This window comes from Ranitomeya imitator, chromosome 2 (genome assembly GCF_032444005.1).
Source record: "Ranitomeya imitator isolate aRanImi1 chromosome 2, aRanImi1.pri, whole genome shotgun sequence".
Classification (NCBI taxonomy): domain Eukaryota; kingdom Metazoa; phylum Chordata; class Amphibia; order Anura; family Dendrobatidae; genus Ranitomeya; species Ranitomeya imitator.
Window position 1 is genome coordinate 146,644,272 of NC_091283.1, and position 7,942 is coordinate 146,652,213.

The following is a 7,942-nucleotide window of genomic DNA, read 5'->3' on the forward strand; positions in this document are numbered from 1 at the left end:
CGGGTGGGTCATTCCATATCAAGTGATCCAAATATGAATATTTTTTTTACCTAACATCTTTAGATTAATATTTTCTTTTTATGAAGTACAACTTTAGTTAATTATAAATTAAGTTTTGAATTTTTTTTTCTTTATCAGTTAATTTTTTACAGACTTCTAAAGTTTTGAAAAAGTGCGAATTTTGGCCTGGTATGGCTTTACATTTTTTATCATATCTCGGGCTAGAATTAAGATAAAGAGGTGGGAGAGGCATCATTTTTCTCAGAACGGTGCCAGCTTTCATTTGGTATGTCACAAGACTATGTTTCTTTATATTTTGGTTTGGAGAGATCAAATTAAAAAATTTAGATGTGCGATTGTGAAAAAAAAGTATGTTTTAAAATTGTGAAAAAATGCATGTGCGTTACTTGTGTTCTTGATTATATTTGTAAAGTGATTCAACTTGGGACCTGTCAGATTGTAGGGTTTTTTTTTTTTTAAGCCTTGAATCATCTGATTTTATGTTTGTGCGAGTTTCTTCCTTTTTTCTTTTCAAATTACAACTTATTGATTTCAACATTTATATGCAACAATAAAGAAACACAAAAAACAAATACCGAAGTGCCAGAATAAATAAATCTTAATCATCATAACACAATGTGCTCAGCATTTTCAACCTGAATGCAAAAAGAAAAAAGGTGATCATATCCTCAAGTGTGATTTTCTAAATACAGTCTCATCCTAATTATATTTTAAAAACCAGATGAAAAGAACCAATATTTTACCACCTATTTATACATGTAACAATTGTTTTTCTATTATATCACTAAACATGTCATTTATGAAGTGTTTAAGAAGAATAGTGCAGTAGTTAAATCCTCGTTCTATAAAATATGAACTAATCAAACAATAGTAGGTTTTTACACTGGTCTGTTATCATCAATGTGCCCCTTCTAGTGGGTGAAATGTCATCTTGTCCATAAGGGCTCACTAGCAATGGCCGTTTCCTTCTGTGTCAGAGTATGTCCGGCCTGTCATGGTGCTCGGCTCCACCTGAGTTATATCTGATTTTTGTTAACTTTTACAATGTCTGGTTTTCTTGGATACACAAAGGACGACACTGGACCAGAAAGTGCAGAAAAGTCACTTCTACGTCTTCATTTTCACAATCTTTGGAGAGTCCAGTAGCCGCCAGCGCCGATCATATTCACAGATCACATAGACAGTTGTGTCATCCATTGCCGATCTTGTGCCGCCTTTTTTCCACCTCATGGACGTCACTGTCTTTGTTTTCCCTACATGGAATGACAGTCCGGTATTGCCGAGTCCCTGTGATGGGTTCTGCTTCCTGTAACTGAGGTTTTCACAAACTCTCCTCCTCTTCGTAGTCCTGGTTTGTACAATACATGGACTGGATGTTAAAAATATTTTTCTCCCTCCATTTGAGGAGTTGCCTGGGTGTTAAGATTTGGTGTGAATACGGCCTCTGGAGGCCCGAGCTGCCGGCCCGTAATCTGCTCTGCATTTTTACTGTCTACCTCTGGTCATTCTCAGCCCTAACAAAGCTTCTCCTCTGCCCTCTCCTGCGTCTAAGCTGTAACATAATAAAATAATACAGTAATATCTAAAAATCATGGATTATTTGGTAAATATAGACCCCACACTTTTAGACCACAGGCTGAACAGATCTGAATTCAAGATGTTCGAATTGACGCTGTAATAGTTTTATTTTTTAAAATATGATCTCATCACGATCCCATCTTGTATTTTGGTACAGATGTGGCTAGGAGCAGAGCAGGCACATGTGCAGTTTTTTAAATGAAACTTTTTTTTTCGGAAATGAGGTTTAAAATTTTGCGCTTGCATTCGCATGAGTAAAATATTAACAAAGATACTCTTGTGACATATCTGGTGAAAGCCTGTACAGTTTTGAGTAGAATGGTGTTTAATTTGTTTATCTTTTTTTTCTAGCCTGAGTTATGAGGAGAAATGTAAAGGCAGGCAACACCGAAATTCGCACTTTTTTTTTTACTTTGAATAACATAAATAACAAAATCTCGAAAGAATTAAAAATGTAGAGGTAAAAATCATTGGTTCACTTGACATGGAATGACCCGGGTGCATAGACTGGGGAGGGTGGCAGCAATGTCTTCTTCCCGATCTGTGTCCACTTCTGCAGAGCAGGGAGAATGTGCTCTGGGGTCTGCATGTGCTGAGCTGCTACTTAGTGCCTGAAACAAAGTGAACACAGCCAGGTATAGGGGGTACTTCACCACCAACGACTTTAATACGTGCACGCGATGATGACCCTGGGGTTACATAAACGTGCAATACATTGTATAAGGTGATATGTGTATACACACTGGCAGTACACTATATACAGTTATATGTGTTGGCTATATACACTATACAATTTCAAGGTAGAAAAAAAACACCATTTTTTTTTCTTTGTTTAAAGGGAACCTGTCACCTGAATTTGGCGGGACCGGTTTTCGGTCATATGGGCGGAGTTTTCGGGTGTTTGATTCACCTTGCGCAGGCGTGTACTACGGAGGACATAGAATGAACTTCAATCCAATATTGCGGCCAGCATGCAGCCAGCGGGTAAGGAAAGGGTGAATCAAACACCCGAAAACTCCACCCATATGACCGAAAACCAGTCCCGCCAAATTCAGGTGACAGGTTCCCTTTAAGGGCTCACTCACACTGGCGTATAAATCAGACACGTGCAATGTGACAAAACAATGTTAGTAAATGAGTCAGTGCTCATCTGCGAGATTTTAATCAGCTCGAATCGGACTGAGGAAAAAATCGCAGCATGCTGTGATTGGTTGCAAGAATCGGTTTCACTCGCCAATGCAGGTCAAGGGGTGCAAGAAAAAAATGCACAGCACAGCAGCTAAGGAAAAGCAAACCGCTTAGAGTTTATATTATCATGCTGGGAAGGCCCAGATAACCATGGACCTCCCCAGACATATTAACATCAGCTCATAACTGTCTGCTTTGCCTTTCCTTGTTATACAAAAAATATATATGGGGCAGGGGAAGGGACCCTAAAAAAATGTCCCATCCATTTTTGATAACCAGCAAAGGCAAAGCAGGCAGCTGTATTACAGCATCAGTCAACTCCCTGACAGTCTGTGGTGCAACATGGCGATGGATGGAACGAGACATGTGCTTGATTGGATTCAGGTCTTGGAGAACAAGCAGGCCAGTCCATAACATCAATGCCTTCATGATGCAGGAACTGCTGACACACTTCAGCCACGAGGCATAGCATTGTCATGAATCAGACGGAACTCAGGGCCCAGTGTACCTGCATGTTGTCTCACAATGGGTCTGAGGATCTCATCCCGGTACCTAATGGCAGCCAGGCTACCTCTTGCAAGCACATGGAGGGCTCTGCGGCCCTCTAAAGAAATGCCTCCCCACATAATTACTGACCCACTGCCAAACCGGTCATGAAGGAAGATGTTGCAGGCAGCAGAATGTTTTCCACAGCGTCTCCAGACTGTCACATGTGCTCAGTGTGAACCTGCTCTAATCTGTGAAGAGCATAGGGCACCAATGTCAAATCTGCCAGTCTTGTTCTCTGCAAATGCCAATTGCCCTGGGCGGTGTTGGGCTGTAAACCCAACACCCACTTGTGCATGTCAGGCCCTCATAGTATGTTTCTGACAGTTTGAGCAGACGCATGGATGTTGGCCTGCTGGAGGTCAGTTTGCATGGTTCTGGTACTGCTCCTCCTTGCACAAAGGAGGAGGTAGCAGTCCTGCGGCTGGGTTGTTGCTCTCCTCCGGCCACCTCCACATCTCTTGGTATACTGGCTTGTCTCCTGATATCTGCTCCATGCTCTGGACACTGTGCTTACAGACACAGCTACGCTTCTTGCCACAGTTCGCATTGATGGGTTATCCTGGATGAGCTGCACGACCTGAGCAACTTCTGTGGTTTGTAGTCACCGCCTCATGCTACTGGACAGAACCTTTAGGGGTGAGAGCAATGACATAATGCAAAAGTGACCAAAACAGCCAAAAAGGATGAGAACAGAGAAAGAGTCTAGTCACAACGTGCAGAACCACTCCTTTATAGGGATTATCTTGCTAATGGTCTATCATTTCTACCTGTTGTCTGTTCCATTTGCACAACAGCAGGAGAAATTCATTCATAATTCGTGTTGCTCCAGAACTGGACAGGTTGATTTCACAGAAGTGTGATTGACTTGGAGTTACATTGTGTTGCTTGGTACCTTATTTTTTGAGCAGTGTATAATATTCATACATCAGAGACACAGAACGCCTGATCGCTCTGCACAGTATATGTACAGTGGGGAAAATAAGTATTTAATACGCTGTCAAATTTTGCAAGTTTTCCCACCTACAGAGAATGGAGAGGTCTGTAATTTTTAGGTACACTTCATATGTGAGATAAATAATCTAAAAATAAAATCCAGAAAATCACATTGTATGAATTTTACATAATTAATTTGCATTTTATTGCATGAAACAAGCATTTGATACAAAAGAAAAACAACTTAATATTTGGTACAGAAACCTTTGTTTGCAAGTACAGAGGTCAGACGTTTCTTGTAGGTCTTGAACAAGTGCCCACTCCTCCATACAGATCTCCTCTAGACCTTTCAGGTTGCGGGGCTGTCACTGGGAAACATTGAGTTTCAGCCTGGAAGGCCAAGGCCACTTCAGGACCTTGAAATGTGTCTTACGGTGCCATCCTTAATTTCTCTGTGTGTTTCGAGTCATTGTTATGCTGGAATACCCAGCCACGACCCATCTTCAATGCTCTTACTGAAGGAAGGAGGTTGTTGGCCAAAATCTTGGGATACATTACCCCATCCATCCTCTCTTCAATACGGCGCAGTCGTTCTGTCCCCTTTGCAGAAAAGCACCCTAAAGTATGACATTTGTAGTGTGTTACTAATGGTAATTTTTGAGACCGTGGTCCCAGCTCTCTTCAGGTCACTGACTAGGTCCTCCCGTGTAGTTCTGGGCTGATTCCTGACCTTTCTCAGAAAAACCCTTACCCCACAAGGTGAGATCCTGCATGGAGCCCCAGACCAAGGAAGACTGACAGTCATCTTGTGTTCCTTTCATTTTCTAATAAACATTTGCCAGTTGTTGCCTTCTCACCAAGCTGCTTGCCTATTGTCCTGTAGCCCATCCAGGGCTGTGGAGTTGGAGTTAGTTTTGGTTGGAGTCGGAGTCGGTAGAAATGTACCGACTCCAGCTTTAAAAAATGTATTAATATTTCATAATTGAACTTTCATATGAATTTTATAAATGTTACTCAAATATATATGTTCTATTAGACTATGAACAACAGTGATAAGCAGTTCTGCTGGAGATAGACATTTCTTACTTCTTGTGTGTCACTGTTCTCCACTGCCCTTATCTAATCTTATACTTGGTTAACCTCATGCTGCCCCAACCCCCCTACTTACAATGTATGAAAGTGAAAATGTGTTGCAAATTCTTAGGGTACCGTCACACTATACCATTTCGATCGCTACGACGGTACGATTCGTGACGTTCCAGCGATATCGTTACGATATCGCTGTGTCTGACACGCAGCAGCGATCAGGGATCCTGCTGAGAATCAGACGTCGTAGCAGATCGTTTAGAACTTTCTTTCATCGCTGGATCTCCCGCTGTCATCGCTAGATCGGTGTGTGTGACACCGATCTAGCGATGCGATCCAGCGATGCGTTCGCTTGTAACCAGGGTAAACATCGGGTAACTAAGCGCAGGACCGCGCTTAGTAACCCGATGTTTACCCTGGTTACAAGCGTAAAACTAAAAAAAAACAAACAGCACATACTTACATTCTGGTGTCTGTCAGGTCCCTTGCCGTCTGCTTCCCGCACTGTGACTGCCGGCCGTAAAGTGAAAGCAGAGCAGAGCGGCTGTGCTTTCACTTTACGGCCGGCAGTCAGTGAGTGCGGGAAGCAGACGGCAAGAGACCTGACGGACACCAGAATGTAAGTATGTGCTGTTTGTTTTTTCTTAGTTTTACGCTTGTAACCAGGGTAAACATCGGGTTACTAAGCGCGGTCCTGCGCTTAGTTACCCGATGTTTACCCTGGTTACCCAGGGACCTCGGCATCGTTGGTCGCTGGAGAGCTGTCTGTGTGACAGCTCCCCAGCGACCACACTACGATTTACCTACGATCACGGCCAGGTCATATCGCTGGTCGTGATCGTAGGTAAATCGTATAGTGTGACGGTACCCTTAGTAGTAAAGCTCCTCCTCTAGACTAGATGTTTGGTGTGCGTCTTCCAAGCATCTCACAGCTGCTACTCAGAAGAGGAAGACTGTAAGAAGTATTATCCTTTCAACAAACTTTGCATCAGTTAACTGAGTACATGAGGAATAACAGTATTACTGACCACTATATCAGTTGCACGACCTGGCAATAATTTTGTACAATTGTTTTTAGGAAAAACAATTGTCATTTGGATTGTGAATGCAGAATTAAAAACCTGAGAATGTCAAAGAAGCGTCACATTAAATCAGCTGTATTTGAACATTTCACCATCACTCAAGATAGAAAACATTATGTCTGTCAGTGTATGACAAATGATCCAGACGAAAACAAATGCTGTGAAGCCAAGATCAGTGCATATTCATGCAAAGATAAAAATGCTCCTACCAGAGCTTCTAATCTAAAGAGACATTTACAGCGCTTTCATCCATAAGTACTGAAAGCAGTGGATGAGAAAGACTGCATCCAAACCAATGAACCAGTGCCCAGCTCTTCCAGCCAAACAAAGGAGCAGAGAACTTGGCAGCCATCAGTTGCAAGATATTTTGTCAGTGACAAAGTTACTGTGACAATGACAGTAGATACATTTAAAAAACAGATCATAGAGCTTGTTGTAAAGGATAGTGTGCCTATTTCATTATTTTCACGAATAGCTTTTATGTGTCTGAATGGGGAAACGTCCCGCAAGCTTGGTGTTTCTCTGGAGAGAGAGAGAGTATTAGAAAATTAGTAATCGAAGAAGCTTTTAAACAAAAGGAAGAACTTAAAAAAACTCTCAAGGGACGCTTTCTGTTTCTTAAAATGGATGCCTGCACACGTCACAGAGTGAACTATTTTGCCATCAATGTCCGATTTGTTTGTGACGAAAATGAAATAGTTACCAAGACATTGGCAGTAAAAAACTCCAAAGCTCATCACACCAGTGAGTTTCTCCAGGTCTTGGTGGAAAAGGTTCTGCAAGACTATGAACTTAAAAGACAGCAAGTTCTTTCTGTCGTAACTGACAATGCTTCAAATATGATAAGTACTATTAAGCTAATGAATGAGAGTAATGATGGTGACTAGCAGCTAGAAGAACATTCTGGGTCCACAGACAGAAATGTTTGAAATAGAGGAACACGGTATTGTAACTGAGGAGCTAACTGAAGTTGCTTCAGATGAACAGCAACATGATATTTTAGATGATCTTGTTGAAACTGTGTCAATACGTTCTTTCATTCATCACATGCGCCGTGTTGTGCATACGCTACAGCTGGCTATAAGAGACAGTCTGCAAGAAGGACATGCTGCTGCACTGATTGGCAAGGTGAGAAAATTGGCTACTGTTGCCAGAACCCCTAAAGTTGACTCAATTTTGAAGAGACATGCTGGAAAAGGGGCAATTATTGATCAAGCCACAAGATGGGGCAGTACTTAATGATTCAGCGCTTGGTTGAACTGAAAACCTTTCTTGTAGACATGGCAAACCCTCAACTGACGCTAAATGAAAGTCAGTGGAATCAGGTGACTGAGCTGGAAAAATTGCTAGAGCACCCATTTACAGTGACTAAAAAATTACAAGCAGAGGACTTAACTCCAGGTATTTTCTTAAAGGAGTGGAAGAACCTGATGTTTCGCCTGTCCCAAAGAGGAGGGTTAATTGCAAGTGGCATTGCTACATCAATGAAACGGAGAGAGGAGCTA